Here is a 25,422-nt window from a genome sequence, read left to right as displayed (position 1 = left end):
CTATTCTCAGTGAATACTTAAATATGTACATTGTCTTTGCATTTTAAGGATTTAAACTCAAACTCAAGGTATTTAAAGTTCATATGTGGTGCAATTATACCGGTATTTGAACATGAGCTAATTGATTTATCATTATGCATACCTCGAACTTCTACTGTTATGTAGAGTTTACCTAATCCTTGTTTCAAATATATTCTTTATCATTTCTTATCATACTAACAATATCTCGCAGAAAGATTTGTATAGTAAAAAATCTACGGGGAAAAGATCAACTGAGCATCTGTTTTAAATAAAAAAAACTCAATCTAAAATGCAGTTTATAGTATATATGTACAAATATATTATAATCTATGTCCATCAGACGTTTTTTATTATATCTATGAATACTAAAGAAAATTTAGACTATTTTACAGAAGGTCATTTGAGCTTGTGGTACCTGCAGCCATTACGGCCGACATGTTTAAAGTGAAGAAGGTGGAAGAGAACTTTAAAAAACACGTGACTAGTGTTTATTTTTTTTTTTCGAGTAAATTTTATCGTGCTTGAAGACTCTGCAGCCAAGGTATTAAAAGATTCGTTTGTAATGTAAATTTTGTTTAGTTAGAAGATCATATTGGTGGTACTTGTTCATACGTTTACATTTTGAGTTCAGGATGATTTTCAGGGCGTAGTTTTAATATTCTTTTTATAAGAATACAGATTGTGTGATTAATGAAATGACTTTATTGTATCACAGTCGACGAAAGTCACATATTTAAATTGTTTAGGAGCGTGTTTTCTCCCAGCAGAGATCACTGTAAAGAAAGTTGGATTCATTAGGGTGCTGCCGTTCGTATGTTGAACCAAAGGTAAAGTTAATATTCCACTTCAGTTAGACTTTCAGAGCTAAAGTTTGAATAACCAACCTGTCATATGACCTTCACCCCGTTACCTAGACCTGTCATTGCCACATGGGTTATTCATGTGTTGTTGTTAAGTAATGACTTCAGACCTTCAATCAGTCTCATATATGGGGTGTGTGATCCTGTGACCCAATTTTTACTTGACTTCTTTCCAAAAGTTAAGAATAGTTTCTAAACAAGAGACTAGAAATGTGCCATTTTCTCGGGAGAAAATGGGGCAGTCATATGTTGTATTTTGCCATTGCTGTAGGTAGGGTGTCAGTTCACCCACAAGCTGACATACTAAACTCTGTGGGAATATGATTTACGGTTTTAGCTAATTCAGCAGCACCATTCCCCTGTTTTTGTTAAAATAGGAAGACCTGTGGTATGTAGATTTCTTTTTATTACCATCTTTGGATCAGGAACAAAAGTGGATTGATATGAAGTTAGATATGTATAGATTGTATTTAGGGACTATATTTTCTCCTAAGCTTGCTTATACATGAATTAAAAACATTGAGTATCAAAGTACATAGATTATTGAATTGTTAAAAGATTTGTGAGATTTTATTTATACACTTTTTTTTTCATTTTTGACAGATGGAACCAATGAACTTAGGCAGTCCTGTTGGGTCCCCAGCAGCTCCCTCACACACCACACCTGTTGGTACAACTGCCAGCACTTATCTTCCTTCTTCATTAATGGGAGCTTCCCCAACAACTTTTGTAAGCACCATTGTTAAGTATTACTGTTAATCTTGAGGAAGAGAAATTTTAGAAAGTCTTGTTTAGAATATAGTGAGTAAACCATGTTGGGATTTTTATGTATTACTCAGGAGTGTATTGTGTCTGCCTGTTATATGTGATAGGTAACTGGTATACAGATGTATTATAGGTTTACATAGTGATCATTTGGTAGTAGTTGGTAAGCAACCGTCAACCAGGGAGGTATATTACCTCTATTACCCACCTGGGTATTGAAAGTATTTGTGAGAGCATGTGTATTGAGCCAGCATTTCAGTGGTTGTCAAGTTGCACTCTTCTAACCCACGTAGCTGCTTTTTCTTTCTGCCTTACACACATGTGGACTCTGACATTCTTTCCATAAACATCAAATTTGGGGAGGGTTTAGGACAAAGTGGAGGAGGGAACGATAGGTAGGTATGGGGTTGCAGATGTAATTGATAGTGTTGAAAGTATTCATATATTTTGTGCATCACCAGGCAGCAGACCTAATTCTTGCAAATGCTTGTGTTAAACATATTGTTTATAGAAGTTGTATAGACATGAAGCAGAATTGACAGAAACGGAACACTGGGCTCCTCAAAGCATAATGTCTGCATCTTCATAGCAGTTTATTGTGACTCATAACTCCTGACAGTTATGAATCCGCCTTGCACCTTCATGTCACACTTGATGGTGATCTGCTCCCATTCGACAAAGCGCTGGCTAAACTGTGTATCACATAGAGGTTTGAATTTGAAACAAAGCACTGGCTAAACTGTGTATCACATAGAGGTTTGAATTTGAAACAATTTCTAGTGCTTCGTTTTGCATAGATTGAGGATGTATTGGAACTTATCCTCTAACGGAGTACCCTTCCCACCAGATGTATGAAATGCTCATTTTTCAACTGTTCAAACAAATCACACCTTGTAAATTTACAAAGCTTTATGGTAAACACCAAAGGTTTTGCAAATTTTTTGTAGATAACTTGTTTAAAGCAAGGAAAGTATGTGAAAGTTATGTATACTCTGAAGAATTATTAGACTGCTCTCTTAGGTGTTGTGGGTTTATATGGCTTGGGTAATGAGAGAAGAAAGTAAGTCTCTCGGTTAATTTTCATTCTTCATAAAAGTTTTTTTCTTTAACTTTTGTTCAGGTCATTGAGACATGTCTCATGTAGTCATATGTACAGCTTCGTATCCAATCCCACTATACCTACCTGAATATGCAGTAACTGCCTTAGACTTTTGATCAGTGTTGTTTTTGCAAAATTTTCTGTTAATTCATAGTAACAGAGCTTACCAAAGATCCAAGTTGAAACTTTATTTTCATATATATCTTAGCATTCTTTTCCCCCTTAACTAAAGTAATTCAGCTAACACACATCCATCCTGCAGATTGTGTTGCAAGTGTATTTTGTTGCTCTATGGATTTCATAAAAGAAAATTTTATTTGCTTCTGTTTGTCCATATGACTACAGCTTTATGTGAATTATGCATTACATTCAAACTTCTTATATGTCAGACTGGATGCATTGGAGGTGGTGGAGGTGCAAGTCAAAATGAAACAACCCGTCAGTTTTCCACAACTTCAGTGTCCTCACCTGGATCCCCACAGCCGACAAAAGATCTTTTCGCCTCCAGGTAACTCTGCCTATCTGATGAAATTTACGATGTGTGAAATAATCACAGAGTAGTAAGAAAATTTTGCTGTAGAATATATGGTAGAGTATCAAAAGGTGGATAATAATGACGGTAGGTATGTACAGGATTTGTTGTTGAGGATGAAGAGTTTTTGAAAGTGTTTGGTTTTGAAAAATATGTTAGGATGAATTAGAAAATTGATATAGAAATGCCCTGTTGTAAGTCACCAAAACATAAGTTGTTGCTGAATTGGGTGATTATTTCAGAAACTTAGAAAATATATAAAAATAGTCAAGAATTTTAAATGGCACTAGTGCTGCAATAGCTGCAGACTACTTTGGGTGGTACTTCTAATCATTAATTTCATCCAGTTCTGCCACATGTCATGTAATTCTGTTTTGAGAGATTTTAATGTTTTCCAATAGTTAAAACCCTTATAAATCTCATAAAAACACAATGGAAAATGTCCATTTAGTGATATTTGTTTCTGTTGAGAACAGAACAAGGAAAGATATTATGCAGAAGAAGAAATTAGGTGTTTTAAGGCATTTTCATGCTGGACATTAGGCCATTGACATCACCAGGGTGCCTAGGTTGCATCATACATTTGCACATGAATGCTAGAAGAAAGTTGCTCATAGTAAGGGAAAGAATAATCTTTAGTTTCTGTTTTCAATATAGAATAAGATATACATGTAAAGTTAAATATGTACAGAAAAATGAGTCATTATAACTTATATGGCCAAAGGATAGTACTAAAGTTATCGTATAGCATCCAGTGGTAGACTGGTGGAGAGCTCATGATGCAAATTTATTCATGATTATTTTTTATGCCTGTTTACAAATTATTATACAAGCATTTTGGGAACATTTCTGATGCATTAGACTGGGTTATAGGTATGGGTGATTTAAATGCAAAGGTTAGTGATGTGATGTGGCAGTTGAGGGTATAATTGGTGTACATGGGGTGTTCAATGTTGTAAATGGAAATGGTGAAGAGCTTGTAGGTTTGTGTGCTGAAAAAGCACTGGTGTTTGGGAATATCTGGTTTAGAAAGAGAGATATACCTACACAAGTAGGAGAGATGGCCAGAGAGCATTATTGGATTACATGTTAATTCATAGGCATGTGAGAGAGAGACTTTTGGATGTTAATGTGCTGAGAGGGGCAGCTGGAGGGATGTCTGATCAGTATCTTGTGGAGGCGAAGGTGAAGATTTGTAGCGGTTTTTAGAAAAGAAGAGAGAATGTTAGGGTGAAGAGAGTGGTGAGAATAAGTGAGCTTGGGAAGGAGATTAGTGTGAAGAAGTACCAGGAGAGATTGAGTGCAGAATAGCAAAAGGTGAGAGCAAATGAAATAAGGGGAGTGGGGGATGAATGGGATGTATTTAGGGAAGCAGTGATGGCTTGCACAAAAGACGTTTATGGCATTAGAAAGGTGGGAGGTGAGCAGATTGGAAAGGGTAGTGAGTGGTGGGATGAAGAAGTAAGATTGTTAGTGAAAGAGAAGAGAGAGGCGTTTGGACGATTTTTGCAGTGAATTAGTGCAAATGACTAGGAAATGTATAAAAGAAAGCGGCAGGAGGTCAAGAGAAAGGTGCAAGAGGTGAAAATGAGAGTTGGGGTTAGAGAGTGTCATGAAATTCTAGGGAGAATAAAAAGACATTTTGGAGGGAGAAGGGCAAGTATGCAGTCTGTTGTGGATGAAAGGGCTTGGGAAGTGTCGGTTGTTGTTTGTTGATGATACAACGCTAATGGCTGATTCAGGTGAGAAACTGCAGAAGTTGGTGACTGAGTTTGGTAAAGTGTGTGAAAGAAGAAAGCTGAGAGTAAATGTGAATAAGAGCAAGGTTATTAGGTTCAGTACGGTTGATGGACATAGTTGATTGGTGAGATTAATGATTTTTTAGTCAACTTCTTTTATTTGAAAATGCAATCTATCTCTGTAGGTAAACACATGGTTCTGCACCTGTCTTTAACTTAAATTTCATATTATAAAGGACATTGATAAGATATGGTAAAATGGTGGAGTGGATTGATATCGAGAGAGCAAGGATTTTGGAGCTGTTCTTGAAATTTGGTTTGAACGTTAAGTCTCTGTGAGCTTGAATGATTGAACCAGACTTGGAGTGCTGCTCCATGAGCTTTGTTTTCTGTATATGTGTCCATGCCATTATCTTAGCAAACCTTACAAGTGTCCTATAGAATCTAGAATAGAATATTAGAATTTTAAAAATTTTAAGTGAGTATGTGTCACCCTGTATATTCTGGTTAGAATCGGTGAACATGAAATTGTAGGGAGTATGCTTCTTGTATTGCTGTTTAGGAGGGTATGCCTTTTTAACATGTGAATTTTATGATTATATGTCTGTTTTAGATTGGGACTAGATCAACCTGGGGGACCACCAACTCATAGTTTAATGGGGATTCGAGGCCCACCAACAGTACTTCATCCCCAATTCCTCCTGCACGTCTAGGTAGTCCATATGTTGATTATCTTATTGTGGGTATGTTTTCTTATTGTCTTTTGGATCTTTATTTTTAATTGAATTTAATTGCATGAAATATATTTTATTTTTCCATTGTTCTCACCTTTTTCCATTCTGTACTCAGTCTCTCCTGGTACTTCCCAAGCTCACTCTCACCACCCTCTTCACCCCAACATTCACTCTTTTTTTCTGAAAACCCATACAAATCTCACCTTAGCCTCCACAAGATAATGATCAGACATCCCTCCAGTTGCACCTCTCAGCACATTAACATCCAAAAGTCTCTCTTTCGCGCGCCTGTCAATTAACACGTAATCCAATAACGCTCTCTGGCCATCTCTCCTACTTACATAAGTATACTTATGTATATCTCGCTTTTTAAACCAGGTATTCCCAATCATCGGTCCTTTTTCAGCACATAAATCTACAAGCTCCTCACCATTTCCATTTACAACACTGAACACCCCATGTATACCAATTATTCCCTCAACTGCCACATTACTCACCTTTGCATTCAAATCACCCACCACTATAACCCGGTCTCATGCATCAAAACCACTAACACACTCATTCAGCTGCTCCCAAAACACTTGCCTCTCATGATCTTTCTTCTCATGCCCAGGTGTGTGATGTCTCCATGGTTGTTTAATTTGTTTATGGATGGGGTTGTTAGGGAGGTGAATGCAAGAGTTTTGGAAAGAGGGGCAAGTATGAAGTCTGTTGGGGATGAGAGAGCTTGGGAAGTGAGTCAGTTGTTGTTCGCTGATGATACAGCGCTGTTGGCTGATTCATGTGAGAAACTGCAGAAGCTGGTGACTGAGTTTGGTAAAGTGTGTGAAAGAAGAAAGTTAAGAGTAAATGTGAATAAGAGCAAGGTTATTAGGTACAGTAGGGTTGATGGTCACGTCAATTGGGAGGTGAGTTTGATTGGAGAAAAACTGGAGGAAGTGAAGTGTTTTAGATATCTGTGAGTGGATCTGGCAGCGGATGGAACCATGGAAGCAGAAGTGGATCATAGGGTGGGGGAGGGGGCGAAAATTCTGGGAGCCTTGAAGAATGTGTGGAAGTCGAGAGCATTATCTCAGAAAGCAAAAATGGGTATGTTTGAAGGAATAGTGGTTCCAACAATGTTGTATGGTTGCGAGGCGTGGGCTATGGATAGAGTTGTGCGCAGGAGGATGGATGTGCTGGAAATGAGATGTTTGAGGACAATGTGTGGTGTGAGGTGGTTTGATCGAGTAAGTAATGTAAGGGTAAGAGAGATGTGTGGAAATAAAAAGAGCGTGGTTGAGAGAGCAGAAGAGGGTGTTTTGAAATGGTTTGGGCACATGGAGAGAATGAGTGAGGAAAGATTGACCAAGAGGATATATGTGTCGGAGGTGGAGGGAACGAGGAGAAGAGGGAGACCAAATTGGAGGTGGAAAGATGGAGTGAAAAAGATTTTGTGTGATCGGGGCCTGAACATGCAGGAGGGTGAAAGGAGGGCAAGGAATAGAGTGAATTGGAGCGATGTGGTATACCGGGGTTGACGTGCTGTCAGTAGATTGAATCGGGGCATGTGAAGGGTCTGGGGTAAACCATTGAAAGCTGTGTAGGTATGTATATTTGCGTGTGTGGACGTATGTATATACATTTGTATGGGGGTGGGTTGGGCCATTTATTTCGTCTGTTTCCTTGCGCTACCTCGCAAACGCGGGAGACAGCGGCAAAAAAAAAAAAAAGAAAAAAAAATTTATTTTTGTGGATGCTTAGTATAGAAGTTTCTTGCTAAGATTCCTTAAAGGTTATGAGTTTTCCTCAGGGAGTGTGGTGGCATGGTTCTTTATGCTAGCATGTGGACACTACTGATTATCTGTTGTGAGATCTTGAATTGTGTAATATCTAAAAAGAGAATCCTTATTTTGCTGTTGAGATTTTTTTTACAAACCCCTTTCTGCATTTGAAGAAAGAGATGCACTCTAATTAGTGAGGACAGTTTAACAAAGAATGTTTTTTCATCATACTCCATTATGTTTAACTATTTTGGTACTCCAGCAGGAGGATATTTGCCACCTGTAACCCTAGGTGGGTGTAGCACTCCAGGATCTCCAGTGATCTCCACAATCAGCTTACAATAGTGCTATTTTCACACCCTTCAAATAGTATTCTAGCTTCATTGGCCAAGATTCATTACAAGTGTAAGTATTGCCCCGTGTTCTATGTTTATATTTAAACAATTTTAAAAGAGATAGCTTAAGTTATAAGTTATGAATTCTTGATAAATCAGTGCATAGGGTAGGAGAAGAAGGTAAGGTACTTGGGGGCATTAAGGAAGTTGAGATCAGTATCTTTTAGGGCAAAGATGTATGTATCTTAAGGTAAGGTAGTTTTGACAATGTTTTCTGCTTGTGGGTCTTGGGGCCCTGAATGCAGACAAAAAGAAGAGAATGGAGAATGTGTGAGGAAATATGTGGTGTAAGGTGTGTTGATTATATAAGGAATGATATTGTAGGAGAGAAGTGTGGTTGTTAGTGCAGTCTGATTTAGAGGGTGTGTTGAAATAGTTCCGTCATATGGAGAGGATTAGAAAAGAAAGAATGACAAAGAAGATGCGTCCGAAGTGGTTGGAGGAAGATGGGAGTACCTTTGATCTCCATTTCCTGCATCAGTGAGGTGGTGCTAGGAAACAGACGAAGAACAACCCATCCACTCATATACCCATATATACACATAAACGCCCTTACACATACATATACATGCACAAACATACCAATATATACATACACATACACAGACATTTTATTTATTTATTATACTTTGTCGCTGTCTCCTGCATTAGCAAGGTAGCGCAAGGAGAAACAGACGAAAGAGTGGCCCAACCCACCCACATACACATGTACATACATACACATCCACATGCACAGATACATACCTATACATTTCAACTTGTACATATATGTACATACACAGACATATACATATATACACATGTACATAATTCATACTTGCTGCCTTTATTCATTCCCTTTAATCTATTAATTCATTTCCTTTAATTTATTAATGCTCAGCTAGAGTTATAAAGTCAGTGTATCCTGTATGGATGAAATCATTTGTTGGCAGTGCATTCTTAGTCTTCGGTTATGAAAAAGGTAAAAGATGGAAGTAATTTAGAACATTGCCCAAAACATGATTACTGATATACCTATATGGACAGATTGTGATAATTCAAGGGAAAGAAGCTGAAGATGAGATACTTAAAAATATGGTCAGACAGTGGTACATAACATTAGGATGTAAAACACATAGAGATAGAAAGTTTAATGATGATGAGTACAAAATAGAAAGTTTAATAACAATGAGTACAAAAGATTTATTAGTGAGTGTGGAATGGGCAAATCCAAGGGGAAATGGATCAAGGCAGTTGTATCCCTTATACTATTTTTTGATATTGCAGATGAGATAACCAGAATGAGATTCGTTTTCTTGTGCGTCAACATAACTAAAAAGTATTGTCTAAAGGATTTTTTTTAGAGGAATTACTGAAAAGAGATGAGATGAAAGAAAACTTTAGGAAAATAAAGTGGTATGATTGAAAGTAGAGTCATATAATCTTATACATATGGAAAGAAAAGGCATAAGAATATTTTTGTGGTTAGGTTAAGGCTAAGTTACAAAAACTGGGTGGGAATATGGAATGAGCAGGTAGGACAAGATTTCTTTTACTGAAGAAAAGAGAGTAACATGCTGTCTAGGTTTAGAATAAGATGAGGCAATGTGAACAATAATGTTCATAGATTGATAAAATGCAATAATTAGGTAGTTTAATTTTGGAAATGTAGACAGAAGAATGTTAATTGATGCCTAAATGTGCAAAGCCAGTTGCAAATGGTATTATATTGCTGGCACCTCTATTTTGGATGTGGTCCATTTTATGCTGAGAAAATTTTAAAGATTGATATTAATTCGTTGAATTCATTGGTGATGGCCAGACCATAGACATATTTATATTGTATGGGGTTATTTTGATTTTCTTGCCAAAATGTTGGTTGCTGTCAATATTCTTTGCCTTATAAGAATTGATGCTGTAATAGGGTCTTACCTTAGAGAGGTGAGACCATGATATATTCTTGAATCACTGGTGGTGATTTGAGCATAGACTCAAAATCCTACTGTGCCATGTCCTGACAAGCCTTCCTGTATAGGAAAGTATCCGTTTAGAGGAACCCACTTCTCCAGTTACAGGTCTTGAAATCATGTGTCGTGTTTAGGATGTAAGAGGGAGGAACTCTATATAGAGAGTTTTATCATTATTGTCTTTGGGGTTGCTTCACGTTATACACTAATGTAGTAGATTTCTAGATCTCCAGCAGTTATAAAACTTTATGGACAATATAGTACTGCAGTGTTTCCTTTTGACATTTCTTCCTTGCAGCCTTTGGTTGTAGGAGAAGAGTAAGTGAGATTTGCACAATGTCCAGACACGTGGATTTTTCTCTTTTGATGTGATGATTTATTGGTTTACCCTAGTTTAGCTCAGGGCCAGAGTTCCTGGTCAAAATTATATATAGATAGATGGGAAAAAATTGTAAAGGTGGTAAGCTTTACTGGGATATGTTGTCCTCATTGGAAAATCTTAAATCAGCATTAGTGTACTGTAATGCTTATAGTAGCATGAGATATAGATGAAACAAGAGAAGATGGAATAGGTTTGAAAGTATTATAGGAATGCAAGATTGAGTTAAGATGTAATTACATTTGATCATTTTGTTTAAGAAAGATCCTTGATTAAAACTAGAAAAAGTATAGGAAGCGGAGCAGAACCATGGGGAACACCACTTTTGACGAGATGGAGAGGGTATCCATTAGCATTTACTTGAGTGGACCATCAAGAGGGAAAGTGGGATATAAGAGAAAAGAGTGAAAGGGAAAAGGCAGAAGATAGGCATTTGCAAAGTTTACATATTAGAATTTTGGTGTTGATGTGACACTATCAAAAGCTGTGTAGATCATAGAGGACACAATATAGATCTCACCTTGTAAAACACAGGTAGTAGTCATTTACACCTTTGCATAGGAGGGTTTCTGCCACTCTTTGTGGTCTGCTTTGAAGCTCATAAAGGAGAGTACCTCATCTCAAGGGTGAGAGGATGACAATGTCATGGGAGGAATCTAAAGTCAAAAATGCTTTATGTATAAACTTTGAGGAGTTTAGAGAAAAGTGGGTAAAGCAGAAAATTTATGGTATATTGGCTGAAGGTATATGTTTTATTACAAAGACAGATGTATTCTTACACATATAAAGATATTTACTCACTGTACAATTGTCCCTACAGTGAAGAGTGAGATCAGCTAAGATGCGGGAGACCTATGTAGGTCAGCAGCATTACAGACTGGTAATCTTGGATTTGAACATTATGTTCATATCAACCTTCCTAGTCGACTTAACACGCAAGGTGATTGGCCACAAGCTCATTGGGGGCTGCCATAGGAGACATAGAGCTTATAATTCCTAGGCATGTGTTGGATATTGTATATGGCCAGACACTGTTGGCTTGGAATGTTATACTCACCTTTACTTTCGACAGTGACCTGCATCAAACTGGGTATGTGTATTTACTTTTTAAAACATAAATTAGTTACCATCACAACATTAGTATTGAAATTATCTAGATTAAGTATAAGCAATTTACTAGGCTGTCACAACATAATTTCACTAAGTTTTGAACAATATTTTGGTTTTATTTTAATGCATGTTGTACATTTGTACATTCAATTGCATCTAAGGGTCTGTCTTAGTTGCAGCTATACTCATTGTTCATTGTATTTGTATTGAAAAAAAAAGACATCAAATTTGAGAAAAGGACATCAAAAGGTTTGTTATTTATTTATTTATTTTGCTTTGTCAGTGCCTCCCGCATTAGCAAGGTAGCACAAGGAAACAAACGAAAGAATGGCCCACCCACATACACATGTATATACACACACGTCCACACATGCAAATATACATACCTGTACATCTCGACGTATACATATATATACACACACAGACATATACATATATACACATGTACATAATACATACTGTCTGCCTTTATTCATTTCCATCGCGACCCCACCACACCTGAAATAATGACCCCCTCCTCCCTCATGTGCGCGAGGTAGCGCTAGGAAAAGACAACAAAGGCCACATTTGTTCACACTCAGTCTCTAGCTGTCATGTAATAATGCACCGAAACCACAGCTCCCTTTCCACATCCAGGCCCCTTCAGAACTTTCCATGGTTTACCTCAGACGCTTCACATGCCCTGGTTCAATCCACTGATGGCACGTCAACCCCGATATACACATCGTTCCAATTCACTCTATTCCTTGCACACCTTTAACCCTCCTGCGTGTTCAGGCCTCGATCACTCAAAATCTTTTTCACTCCATCTTCCCACCTCCAATTTGGTCTCCCACTTCTCCTCATTCCCTCCACCTCTGACACATATATCCTCTTGGTCAATCTTTCCTCACTCATTCTCTCCATGTGACCAAACCATTTCAAAACACCCTCTTCTGCTCTCTCAACCACTCTTTTTATTACCACACATCTCTCTTACCCTATTATTACTTACTCGATCAAACCACCTCACACCACATATTGTCTTCAAACATCTCATTTCCAGCACATCCACCCTCCTCCACACAACTCTATCCATAGCCCACGCCTCGCAACCATATAACATTATTGGAGCCACTATTCCTTCAAACATACCCATTTTTGCCTTCCTAGATAATGTTCTCGACTTCCACACATTCTTCAACGCTCCCAGAACTTTCGCCCCCTCCCCCACCTTATGATTCCCTTCCACTACCATGGTTCCATCTGCTGCCACATCCACTCCCAGATATCTAAAACACTTCACTTCCTCCAGTTTTTCTCCATTCAAACTTACCTCCCAATTAACTTGTCCCTCAACCCTACTGTACCTAATAAACCTTGCTCTTATTCTCATTTACTCTCAGCTTTCTGGTTTGTAACAAAGCATAAATTGTATGGATTGGAAATATCAATGAATTAAATGGGAAAGAAGGTAAGAAATGTACAAAAAAAACCAGCTCTGATTGAAGTTCAACACAATAAGTTGAATGCAGTCAATGTAACTGTGCTTATGATGATCGTAAGGATCATTTAGAAGCTCATTTAGAAAACTATGATCTCAAACAAACACAGTGTGTTTGTAACGACTTACCCAAGCTGCACTCCTCTGACCCAGGTAGCATGTCTTTTCTTTCTGTCTCACCCACACATGGACCACTGGCATTTTGCCCACAAACATACAATCTCTCTTTGTCATATTAACACTTAACACACACAGCTCATTCTTTGTAATTCTAAATTTTCCTTTGGTGAGGACTGTGCACTAGCCCTGCCTTTTGGCAAAATGATAGGAGTGGTAGATAGAAGTGATTGGTAGGAACATGTAGGCAGGAGCTTTAGGTAGAAATATTGGGTACAAGCAGTATGGAGGAGTATTAGGTAGAAGTAGTCAGGAGGAACTTTAGGTGGCCTGTTAAGGGTGGGGCAATAAAGGCTAAGAAGCCCCAATGGAGTTCACTAGTTATGGACTCTATAGCCATGGTCACCCCCTAGAGGGAGTTCCAGTTGGAGCAGGCATCAGAGATATAGATAGATTGACACCCACAGTAAATTATGATTTTAAGAAGGATGCAAAGAGGCTGTGCTGTTTCCATCAAGTATGGTTAAGTCACAATGCAATGATGCATGGTTATTCCAAGTTCTCTTCATTATAGGATGGAGGGAGTCTTCATTATTGTGCCTTTCACAGAGTACAAAGATTTTCGTAAAATTGCAAGAAATCATAGTACAAGCACTCGACACTGAAATGCACTAGTTAATGAAACTTACATTTTAGGCCATTTGAAACAAACCAAAAATAAGCATTGTGTATCAGCTGGATATTGCTGTGAAGCAGAAGTTATTTCCTATATTGTTAATCATTTTAATCTGTGTCACAAATAACAGTACTTTATCTAGAAAAAAGTAGCACAACTAGAAATGTTCCAAGCCTTTAAGTTTGGCAGTGAAGCTGATGAAATACTACAGAAACACTGGAAAATTCTCTCAAGTTCTTGCTATACATTTGTCCATGTGCAAAGTGAACTAATCTGTGAGTGTGAAGAAAAGATAAAGAAAGATATGGTGTTTGGGCTTGATTTAGACCTTTGTCCATAGCTGGAGCCTGCTGTGTGTAAAGAAAATTCCCCCAGCATTGGAGGAATAGTTTTGTCAATGAGTTTGTATGTGTGAAGCTTGGATTTAGTTATCTCTTTGCTGGGAAGACAGGTTACTACATGGAACAAGCAATTTTTTTTCTGTCTTCACCTAGTATAAATGGCACAAATTGGATATACATAATTCAAAAACCAGGTTGCTAAGATCTACGAATTGTATGAAAATGAAAACTTGGTAGCTGAAGTTTTCGCCTGGCTTGAGATGTAGTCAAAGAAGAAGTAAAAACTTTATGTATTTGAAAGTGGGCTTGTTGAGTTGCTGAAGTGTGCTGACCTGCTTCCTTCCATTCAGCAAGCAATATTTTTTGCTTTAACATTATCAGTAACAACCTGCATTGTGGAAGGGTCATTTACCTCAGTGAAAAGTGTAATGAAAAGAGAAGAGCAAAAATCTCTGTTGGCAGATGATCTCTAATCTGGACTCACTGAGAGTAATTACAGATTGATTTAAGATGTGACTGATGAATTTAGAAAAAAATAGAAACATGCAGTAGCAGTTTTCTAATAACTAAGTAGTTAGTTATTTATGAACTTTATAAAACAAAAATAAATGATCTGTTGAGTATTTTTATCATTTCCCGGATTTTATCCAATATTTTGTCACCATTGCACCCCTCTGAAGTATTTCTTGCAGATGTCCATGAGACACATCTGTAAATTTATAGATAGTGTTGGCTCATTTTAAAGATTTACAAGTTATAGTCCTTGTCATGTAAACTACTGTGATAAAAAGTATAGCCTTTTCTTTATTATTCTTACAGATCTGAAGCTTATTTGGTTAAGGGTTAAATGGTGCACCTGAACTTTTTTTTTTTTCAAAGATAGCTAAGACAACTAGTTTCCTAAATCAAATCCATCTCATTAATGCTATATTTATGTAAATATACTTTAGTCTAAGGCAGGTATCTAGTTTATCAATCATCCCCAAGGGAAGGATAAAGAGGTGGGTGGACTGGACTGGCTGCCACAGTCAGGATTTGCACCTATGTGGGCTTGACTCCACGTGGCCTGTGAATGTATCAGTCAGAAATCCTAGCCACTACACAATAGAGGTCCATAAGTTACCTCGCAAACGCGGGAGACAGCGACAAAGTATAATAAAAAAAATATAAAGTTACAGTAAAAGAAAAAAAAAACAAAGCTCATGTTATCCTCGTGTTAATTTTTTTTTTATCTTTTGATATTACTGGTCAAGTGCTCTCTCAGACATTCACAGACTCTTCATATTAGCAACATAGTTTTTTCATCTCATAACTTATTTGCACAAGCACTTTTTGCCAATGTAAACATGCTGTTGTTGAAATCCAACCTTCTGTACCTGATGTTGTGGTTGTAATATTACATTTTCTTGTGTTTCATATTAAGATTCATGTCCTCAGTTGACTGTTTCATGATTTTAGTGATTATTTTTTTATATTATACTTAACTGCCTTCTCCCGCGTCAGCAAGATAGCACAAGGAAACAGACGAAGGATGGCCCAACCCACCTACATACACATGTATATACATAAACGCCCACACGCGCACATATACAAAAGAAGGAACAGAGTGGGGCCAGGTGAGGATATTCCACAAAGGCCCAGTCCTCTGCTCTTAACGCTACCTCGCTAACGCGGGAAATGGCGAATAGTTTAAAAAAATATATATATATACATACATATACATTCACAGACATACCCATATACATATCCATATTTGCTGCCTTCATCCATTCCCATTGCCACCCCGACACGCGAAAATAGCATCCCCCACTCCTCCAGGGAGGCAGCGCAAGGAACAGACAAAAAAGGCCACATTTGTTCACACTCAGTCTCTAGCTGTTGTGTGTAATGCACTGAAACCACAGCTCCCTTTCCACATCCAGGCTCCACAGACCTTTCCATAGTTTACTCCAGTTGCTTCACATGCCCTGGTTCGATCCATTGACAGCACGTTGACTCTGGTATACCACATTGTTCCAGTTCTCTTTATTCCTTGCACGCCTTTCACCTTCTTGTATGTTCAACCCTTGATCTCTCAAAATCTTTTTCACTCCATCCTTCCACCTCCAATTTGGTCTCCTGCATCTCCTCCTTCCCTCTACCTCTGACACATATATTGTCTTTGTCAGTCTTTCCTCACTCATTCTCTCCATGTGCCCAAACCATTTCAACACACCCTCTTTTGCTCTCTCAGCCTCACTCATCTTATTACCACACATCTCTTTTACCCTTTCATTACTGACTCGACCAAACCACCTCACACTGCATATTGTCCTCAAACAATTCATTTCCAAACATTCACCCTCCTCCACACAACCCGTATCTATAAGCACATGCCTTGCAACCATATGATATTGTTGAAACCACTATTCCTTCAAACATACCCATTTTTGATCTCCAGGATAACGTTCTTGCCTTCCCCGCATTTTTCAAGTCTCCCAGAACCTTTGCCCCCTCCCCCACCCTGTGACTCACTACTGCCTCCATGGTTCCATCCACTGCTAAGTCCACTCCCAGATATCTAAAATACTTCACTTCCTCTCAGTTTTTCTCCATTCAAACTTACCTTCCAATTAACTTGTCCCTCAACCCTACTGAACTTAATAGCCTTGCTCTTATTCACATTTACTCTCAACTTTCCTCTTTTACACAATTTACCAAACTGTCGTCAACTTCTGCAGTTTCTCACCCAAATCAACCACCTGCACTGTATTATCAGCGAACAACAGATGACTCACTACCCAAGCCCTCTCATCCAAAACAGACTGCATACTTGCTCCTTTCTCCAAAACTCTTGCATTCACCTCCCTAACCACTCCATCCATAAACAAATTAAACAACCATGGTGACATCAAGCACCACTGCTGCAAACCAACTTTCACCGGGAACCAATCACTCTCCCCTCTTCCTAATCGTACACATGCCTTACATCTTTTGTAAAAACTTTTCACTGCATCTAGCAGCTTACCTCCCACACCGTAAATTCTTAAAACCTTCCACAAAGTATCTCTATCCACCGTGTCATATGCCTTCTCCAGATCCATAAATGCTACATACAAATCCACCTGTTTTTCTAAGTATTTCTCACATACATTCTTCAAAGCAAACACCTGATCCACACATCCTCTACCACTTCTGAAACCACACTGCTCTTCCCCAGTCTGATGCTCTGTACATGCCTTCACCCTCTCAATCAATACCCTCCCATATAATTTCCCAGGAATACTCAACAAACTTATACCTCTGTTATTTGAGCACTCACTTTTATCCCCTTTGCCTTTGTACAATGGCACTATGCAAGCATTCCGCCAATCCTCAGGCACCTCACCATGAATCATACATACATTAAATAACCTTACCAACCCGTCAACAATACAGTCACCCCCTTTTTTAATAAATTCCACTGCAATACCATCCAAACCCGCTGTCTTGCCAGCTTTCATCTTCCGCAAAGCTTTTACTACCTCTTCTCTGTTTAACAAATCATTTTCCCTAATCCTCTTACTTTGCACACCACCTCAACCAAAACACCCTATATCTGCCACTCTATCATCAAACACATTCAACAAACCTTCAAAATACTCACTCCATCTCCTTCTCACATCACCACTACTTATCACCTCCCCATTAGCCCCCTTCACTGAAGTTCCCATTTGTTCCTTTGTCTTACGCACTTTATTTACCTCCTTCCAAAACATCTGTGTATTCTCCCTAAAATTTAATGATACTCACTCTCTTCAACTCTCATTTGCCCTCTTTTTCACCTCTTGCACCTTTCTCTTGACCTCCTGCCTCTTTTTTTTATGCATCTCCCAGTCATTTGCAGTATTTCCCTGCAAAAATCATCCAAATGCCTCTCTTTTCTCTTCCACTAATACTCTTACTTCTTCATCCCACCACTCACTACCCTTTCTAATCTGCCCACCTCCCATGCTTCTCATGCCACAAACATCTTTTGCACAAGCCATCACTGCTTCCCTAAATACATCCCATTCCTCCCTCACTCCCCTTACGTCCTTTGTCCTCACCTTTTACCATTCTGTACTCAGTCTCTCCTGGTACTTCCTCACACAAGTCTTCTTCCCAAGCTCACTTACTCTCACCACTCTTTTCACCCCAGCATTCTCTCCTCTTTTCTGAAAACCTCTACAAATCTTCACCTTCGCCTCCACCAGATAATGATCAGAAATCCCTCCAGTTGCACCTCTCAGCACATTAACATCCAAAAGTCTCTCTTTCGCATGCCTATCAATTAACACGTAATCCAATAATGCTCTCTTGGCCATCTCTCCTTACATACGTATACATATGTATATCTCTATTTAAACCAGGTATTCCCAATCACCAGTCCTTTTTCAGCACATAAATCTACGAGCTCTTCACCATTTCCATTTACAACACTGAACACTCCATGCACACCAATTATTCCCTCAACTGCCACATTACTCACCTTTGCATTCAAATCATCCATCACTATAACCCTGGTCTCATGCATCAAAATTACTAACAAATTCACTCAGCTGCTCCCAAAACACTTGCCTCTCATGATCTTTCTTCTCATGCCCAGGTGCATATGCACCAATAATCACCCATCTTTCTCCATCCACTTTCAGTTTTACCCATATCAATCTAGAGTTTACTTTCTTACACTCTATCACATACTCCCACCACTCCTGTTTCATGAGTAGTGCTACTCCTTCCCTTGCTCTTGTCCTCTCACTAACCCCTGACTTTACTCCCAAGACATTCCCAAACCACTCTTCCCCTTTACCCTTGAGCTTCGTTTTACTCAGAGCCAAAACATCCAGGTTCCTTTCCGCAAACATACTACCTGCCTCTCCTTTTTTCTCATCTTGGTTACATCCACACACATTTAGACACCCCAATCTGAGCCTTCGAGAAGGATGAGCACTTCTCGTGTGACTCCTTCTTCTCTTTCCCCTTTTAAAAACAGTCAATACCCCTCCATATGATAGGGGATTAAGAATACTTCCCATGTATTCCCTGCGTGTCGTAGAAGGCGACTAAAAGGGGAGGGAGCGGGGGGCTGGAAATCCTCCCCTCTCGTTTTTTTTTTTTAATTTTCCAAAAGAAGGAACAGAGGGGGCCAGGTGAGGATATTCCAAAAAAGGCCCAGTCCTCTGTTCTTAACGCTACCTCGCTAACGCAGGGAAATGGCGAATAGTTTGAAAAAAAAAAAAAAAAACTTATGTCTGTAATTTGAACACACACCTTTATCCCCTTTCCCTTTCTACAGTGGCACTATGCATGCATTTCACCAATCCTCAGGCACTTCACCATGATCCATACATACATTGAATATCCTTACCAACCAATGAACAACACAGTCACCCCCCTTTTTTATAAATTCCACTGCAGTACCATCCAAACCCGCTGCCTTGCCGGCTTTCATCTTCTGCAAAGCTTTCACTACCTCTTCTCTGTTCACCAAACCATTCTCCCTGACCCTTTCATTTAGCACACCATCTCAACCAAAACCCTCTATATCTGCTACTCTTATCATCAAGCACATTCAGCAAACCTTCAAAATATTCACTCCATATCCCTCTCACTTCATCCCCACTTGCTATTACCTCCCCATTTCTTTACTGTTTTAAGATATGTTGTTATTTTCTCTCAAACAGTTGTTCTGATGATTGTCTTTTCTATTTCAGTCTTTGTGTCCTACATTAGATATTTTGACTACACAGTGAATAGCAGTCAATCATTTCTACTGTACCGTATATCTTGCTCCAATGCCCTTTTCATCAGTATTCTCCTAGTGACCTTCATTGTTACTATAGTTCCAGTTGGCTATTCTATTGCTGAAATAAAACCCTCAGTTGCATTGGTCCATTTAGAGGATTAACAACAATATGGAGTGAAATGGTTGATGTCATATCAGATAATCATGAGAGCTGCTTGTTGATGCAAGAATTGTGTTCAGTACATTAATATATGTAATTGCCTTTGAAATTATTCATATATATGCATAACTAGGGAGTTGAATTTATTCTTCCTTCACATTCTATAGAACTTTTTTTGTGACTACCTTAGCCATAATAGAATTGTTTATCATCTTCATTCCTCACACACACACACACACACACACACACACAGTGTTGGTGAGGTGTGACCTGACCTTATGCATAGCACTGATGATGCTTCACTTTGAAATAAGGGTAAGTTGTGAAACATTTTAGAAACCTGCTTATGATTTAGCCATACGTAGCTTGACACCAGAGCATAACATTATGAAAAATTTTTATGAATTGCATTATGTAGTAATAAGTGTCTGCACTAGGTTTTTTTTTTTTTTAGAAAAGAGACAGTTGTAGATTCAGATTTTTTTTTCCTTTGTTAGTAGAGAAAATTTTGAGAAAAAGAAGAGAAAAATGCAACAATTATGGATTTAGAAAAGGCATATAGTAATGTGAATCATAAGGTATGTAAGAAGCTTTAATTCTATATTTTGTTCATAGAAAACTTCCGAAAGGTAAGGAATTTTACAAAGAAGCTGTGCATTTGTGAGAGTGAATGAAAATTTAAGTGTGGAAGTGCGTCAGATTTTAAGTAACATCTTAGTTTTTTATCAACTTTTTCAGATGAGACAAATTTTATAGAATGCCATTGTCTTTAGTCACAACAGTTCATTTTCATGCATGTATTGGTGTACCGTCTTAGTTCATTTTAGCACACGAGAGTTTAATGCTCTTAATCCTCCTTATATTAATCAGACAAAATTAAAGATAGACCATTATCAGTTACTGTATTAGCAAAAATCTAACTTTAGTTGGTATTCATTATAAGACACGAGTTAAGGATGTTTGTGATCCTTTCATGTTAGTGGAAATATTGTTTAAGCTGGTAGATGTATTTCAGAAAATTTACAACTTGATTTAAAGGTTAGTATTAAAGTGTGACTGCCCCATACCCATCGAGTTACTGGTTTCTTTCACAGAATCACGCAACTGGCTGCAGTACCGCGGTTTTTTTGCTGTACCTGCTATTATTATTCTCATCTTGGCATGGTACTATTACTATGCTGTTGCTGCAGCCAATAAGCATATGGTGGCAGTGCTGAAAAATCAGCTTATTTTGGAGGGTTGTGACAAATGTTTCTCCTAAGAATTACTGGATCACATGATCAAGAAGACAGCAGAAGAAGCTGCCAGGTCTTCCCACAGCATAGAAGATGAAACAGGACACAGCAGTGACCAGACCCTGGGAGGTGTAAGATTATACTGCAGGAAGTTGGAGAGAAAAGTATGAAATATACAGAATTGTTATGATCTGTAGGAAAGGCTTCTTTCCTTTGCTGCAGTATGTAATTAACTGATATGTAATTTGTATAGGGTTCCTGACAAATATGCCAATCATTTTGCACAAAGAAAGCTACACAATTGATTGTCTTTGCAGGCTTTGCAGTGTAATGTACACAAAAAAGCTTATTATTTTATATTTTATTGTTGTTCAAGAAAGTAATATGTTGTGCACAGGTTAAAAATGAAAAAAATTATCTTGATTTACCTAATTTGATATGAGATTGATTTGTACAGAGTTTATACAGTGCAACTGAAGTTACAACAGCATGTGTAGAAAGATTATGGGTAATGATTCAAGCTCTGGTCATTATTTTCTTATTCTAAAGACGAGTCTCCTGATACACTCATTGTATGCAAATGAGATTTTTTGATTAATGGTCTATATAAGTTTTCTGTCTAGATGGCAAGATTTTGCGGAATCTCAAAGAAACTCTTATGATTTTTATAATATAGTACAATATCTATAGCACATACAATAATTGTTATTCCTTTTGATATATGTGAAAGGAATTATTTACCATTTTGTTTCCTATACATAATATTCAGGGAGAATAGTAACAAACTCTAAATCATAAAGACATGCTGATCTAAATAGTAACACATACTAGGTTATTTAGAACCATGAAGCATATCCTGAGATCAAAGTTATATGAGCAGTAATTACACTAAGTTTATCTTTTGTAGATGGTTAGTTTCAAAGAAATCCATTTCATGAACTTAGAAGAGACACCACAACCAAGATCTACATTTACAAGCAAGTGTGTTGGCACAAGTGGCCAATCTTTCAATTTAGTTGTTTCCTTATTCAGGCTTCACTATGAATATAAAGGAGCAGGGAAAAAAATTACAATTATGTATTTTTTACCATAAACAAAAAGACATAATAGATTCAAGTAGTATTTTAGTTATGTTAAAAGTGACTTGTTGATGACGCATGCTTCTGCAAAAGATGCTTGTGGCATGAGAAGCGTGGGAGGTGGGCAGATTAGAAAGGGTAGCGAGTGGTGGGATGAAGAAGTAAGATTATTAGCGAAAGAGAAGAGAGAGGCATTTGGACGAGTTTTGCAGGGAAATAGTGCAAATGACTGGGAGATGTATAAAAGAAAGAGGCAGGAGGTCAAGAGAAAGGTGCAAGAGGTGAAAAAGAGGGCAAATGAGAGTTGGAGTGAGAGAATATCATTAAATTTTATAGAGAATAAAAAGATGTTTCTCCCCTATCCTTGGGGATAGGGGAGAAAGAATACTTCCCACGCATTCCTCACGTGTCGTAGAAGGTGACTAAAGGGGACGGGAGTGGGGGGCTAGAAACCCTCCCCTCCTTGTATTCTAACTTTCTAAAAGGGGAAACAGAAGAAGAAGTCACACGGGGAGTGCTCATCCTCCTCGAAGGCTCAGATTGGGGTGTCTAAATGTGTGTGGATGTAACCAAGATGAGAAAAAAGGAGAGATAGGTAGTATGTTTGAGGAAAGGAACCTAGATGTTTTGGCTCTGAGTGAAACGAAGCTCAAGGGTAAAGGGGATGAGTGGTTTGGGAATGTCTTGGGAGTAAAGTCAGGGGTTAGTGAGAGGACAAGAGCAAGGGAAGGAGTAGCACTACTCCTGAAACAGGAGTTGTGGGAGTATGTGATAGAGTGTAAGAAAGTAAACTCTAGGATTGATGTGGGTAAAACTGAAAGTTGATGGAGAGAGATGGGTGATTATTGGTGCATATGCACCTGGGCATGAGAAGAAAGATCATGAGAGGCAAATGTTTTGGGAGCAGCTGAATGAGTGTGTTAGTGGTTTTGATGCACGAGACCGGGTTATAGTGATGGGTGATTTGAATGCAAAGGTGAGTAATGTGGCAGCTGAGGGAATAATTGGTATACATGGGGTGTTCAGTGTTGTAAATGGAAATGGTGAAGAGCTCGTAGATTTATGTGCTGAAAAAGGACTGGTGATTGGGAATACCTGGTTTAAAAAGCTTGATATACATAAGTATACGTATGTAAGTAGGAGAGATGGCCAGAGAGCGTTATTGGATTATGTGTTAATTGATAGGTGCGCAAAAGAGAGACTTTTGGATGTTAATGTGCTGAGAGGTGCAACTGGAGGGATGTCTGATCATTATCTTGTGGAGGCGAAGGTGAAGATATGTAGAGGTTTTCAGAAAAGAAGAGAGAATGCTGGGGTGAGGAGAGTGGTGAGGGTAAGTGAGCTTGGGATGGAGACTTGTATGAGGAAGTAACAGGAGAGACTGAGTACAGAATGGAAAAAGGTGAGAGCAAATGAGGTAAGGGGAGTGGAGGAGGAATGGGATGTATTTAGGGAAGCAGTGATGGCTTGCGCAAAAGATGCTTGTGGCATGAGAAGCGTGAGAGGTGGGCAGATTAGAAAGGGTAGTAAGTGGTGGGATGAAGAAGTAAGATTATTAGTGAAAGAGAAGAGAGAGGCATTTGGACGATTTTTGCAGGGAAATAATGTAAATGAGTGGGAGATGTATAAAAGAAAGAGACAGGAGGTCAAGAGAAAGGTGCAAGAGGTGAAAAAGAGGGCAAATTAGAGTTGGGGTGAGAGAGTATCATTAAATTTTAGGGAGAATAAAAAGATGTTTTGGAAGGAGGTAAATAAAGTGCGTAAGACAAGGAAACAAATGGGAACTTCAGTGAAGGGGGCTAATGGGGAGGTGATAACAAGTAGTGGTGATGAGGAGATGGAGTGAGTATTTTGAAGGTTTGTTGAATGTTTTTGATGATAGAGTGGCAGATATAGGATGTTTTGTTCGAGATGGTGTGCAAAGTGAGAGGGTTAGGGAAAATGATTTAGTAAACAGAGAAGAGGTAGTAAAAGCTTTGTGGAAGATGAAAGCCGGCAAGGCAGCGGGTTGGATGGCATTGCAGTGGAATTTATTAAAAAAGGGGGTGACAGTGTTGTTGAGTGGTTGGTAAGGTTATGTAATGTATGTATGGTTCATGGTGAGGTGCCTGAGGATTAGCGGAATGCTTGCATAGTGCCATTGTACAAAGGCAAAGGGGACAAAGGTGAGTGCTCCAATTACAGAGGTATAAGTTTGTTGAGTATTCCTGGTAAATTATATGAGAGGGTATTGATTGAGAGGGTGAAGGCATGTACAGAGCATCAGATTGGGGAGGAGCAGTGTGGTCCCAGAAGTGGTAGAGGATGTGTGGATCAAGGTGTTTGCTTTGAAGAATGTATGTGAGAAATACTTAGAAAAGCAAATGGATTTGTATGTAGCATTTATGGATCTGGAGAAGGCATATGATAGAGTTGATAGAGATGCTCTGTGGAAGGTATTAAGAATATATGGTGTGGGAGGCAAGTTGTTAGAAGCAGTGAAAAGTTTTTATCGAGGATATAAGGCATGTGTACGTGTAGGAAGAGAGGAAAGTGATTGGTTCTCAGTGAATGTAGGTTTGCGGCATGGGTGTGTGATGTCTTCATGGTTGTTTAATTTGTTTATGGATGGGGTTCTTAAGGAGGTGAATGCAAGGGTTTTGGAGAGAGGGGCAAGTATGCAGTCTGTTGTGGATGAGAGAGCTTGGGAAGTGAGTCACTTGTTTGCTGATGATACAGCGCTGGTGACTGATTCATGTGAGAAACTGCAGAAGCTGATGACTGAGTTTGGTAAAGTGTGTGAAAGAAGAAAGTTGAGAGTAAATGTGAATAAGAGCAAGGTTGTTAGGTACAGTAGGGTTGAGGGTCAAGTCAGTTGGGAGGTAAGTTTGAATGGAGAAAAACTGGAGAAGTGAAGTGTTTTAGATATCTGGGAGTGGATTTGGCAGCGGATGGAACCATGGAAGCGGAAGTGAATCATAGGGTGGGGGAGGGGGCGAAAATCCTGGGAGCCTTGAAGAATGTGTGGAAGTCGAGAACATTATCTTGGAAAGCAAAAATGGGTATGTTTGAAGGAATAGTGGTTCCAACAATGTTGTATGGTTTCAAGGCGTGGGCTATGGATAGAGTTGTGCGCAGGAGGGTGGATGTGCTTGAAATGAGATGTTTGAGGACAATATGTGGTGTGAGGTGGTTAGATTGAGTAGTAATAATAGGGTAAGAGAGATGTGTGGTAATAAAAAGAGTGTGGTCGAGAGAGCAGA

General features: G+C 38.6%; 1 long non-coding RNA gene across 4 annotated transcripts; it reads left to right on the top strand.

Moving 5' to 3' along the window:
- The first annotated feature begins 432 nt into the window (after nucleotides 1-432).
- Nucleotides 433-24,493, top strand: LOC139748205 (uncharacterized). 4 transcript variants are annotated; one of them, XR_011712609.1, is made up of 7 exons: nucleotides 433-562; nucleotides 1,485-1,610; nucleotides 3,135-3,253; nucleotides 5,630-5,729; nucleotides 7,776-7,918; nucleotides 11,054-11,323; nucleotides 20,961-24,493. It is a non-coding gene; the product is annotated as an uncharacterized lncRNA (long non-coding RNA). The 4 variants fall into 4 exon arrangements; XR_011712610.1 differs by having other exon boundaries at nucleotides 5,630-5,759; nucleotides 7,779-7,918; XR_011712607.1 differs by having other exon boundaries at nucleotides 5,630-5,759.
- Nucleotides 24,494-25,422: the final 929 nt, after the last annotated feature.

The sequence above is a fragment of the Panulirus ornatus genome, chromosome 73 (genome assembly GCF_036320965.1).
Source record: "Panulirus ornatus isolate Po-2019 chromosome 73, ASM3632096v1, whole genome shotgun sequence".
In the NCBI taxonomy this organism is placed as follows: Eukaryota; Metazoa; Arthropoda; class Malacostraca; order Decapoda; family Palinuridae; genus Panulirus; species Panulirus ornatus.
Note: the sequence above shows the minus strand (reverse complement) of the source record. Positions and strands in the feature narration are given on the sequence as shown.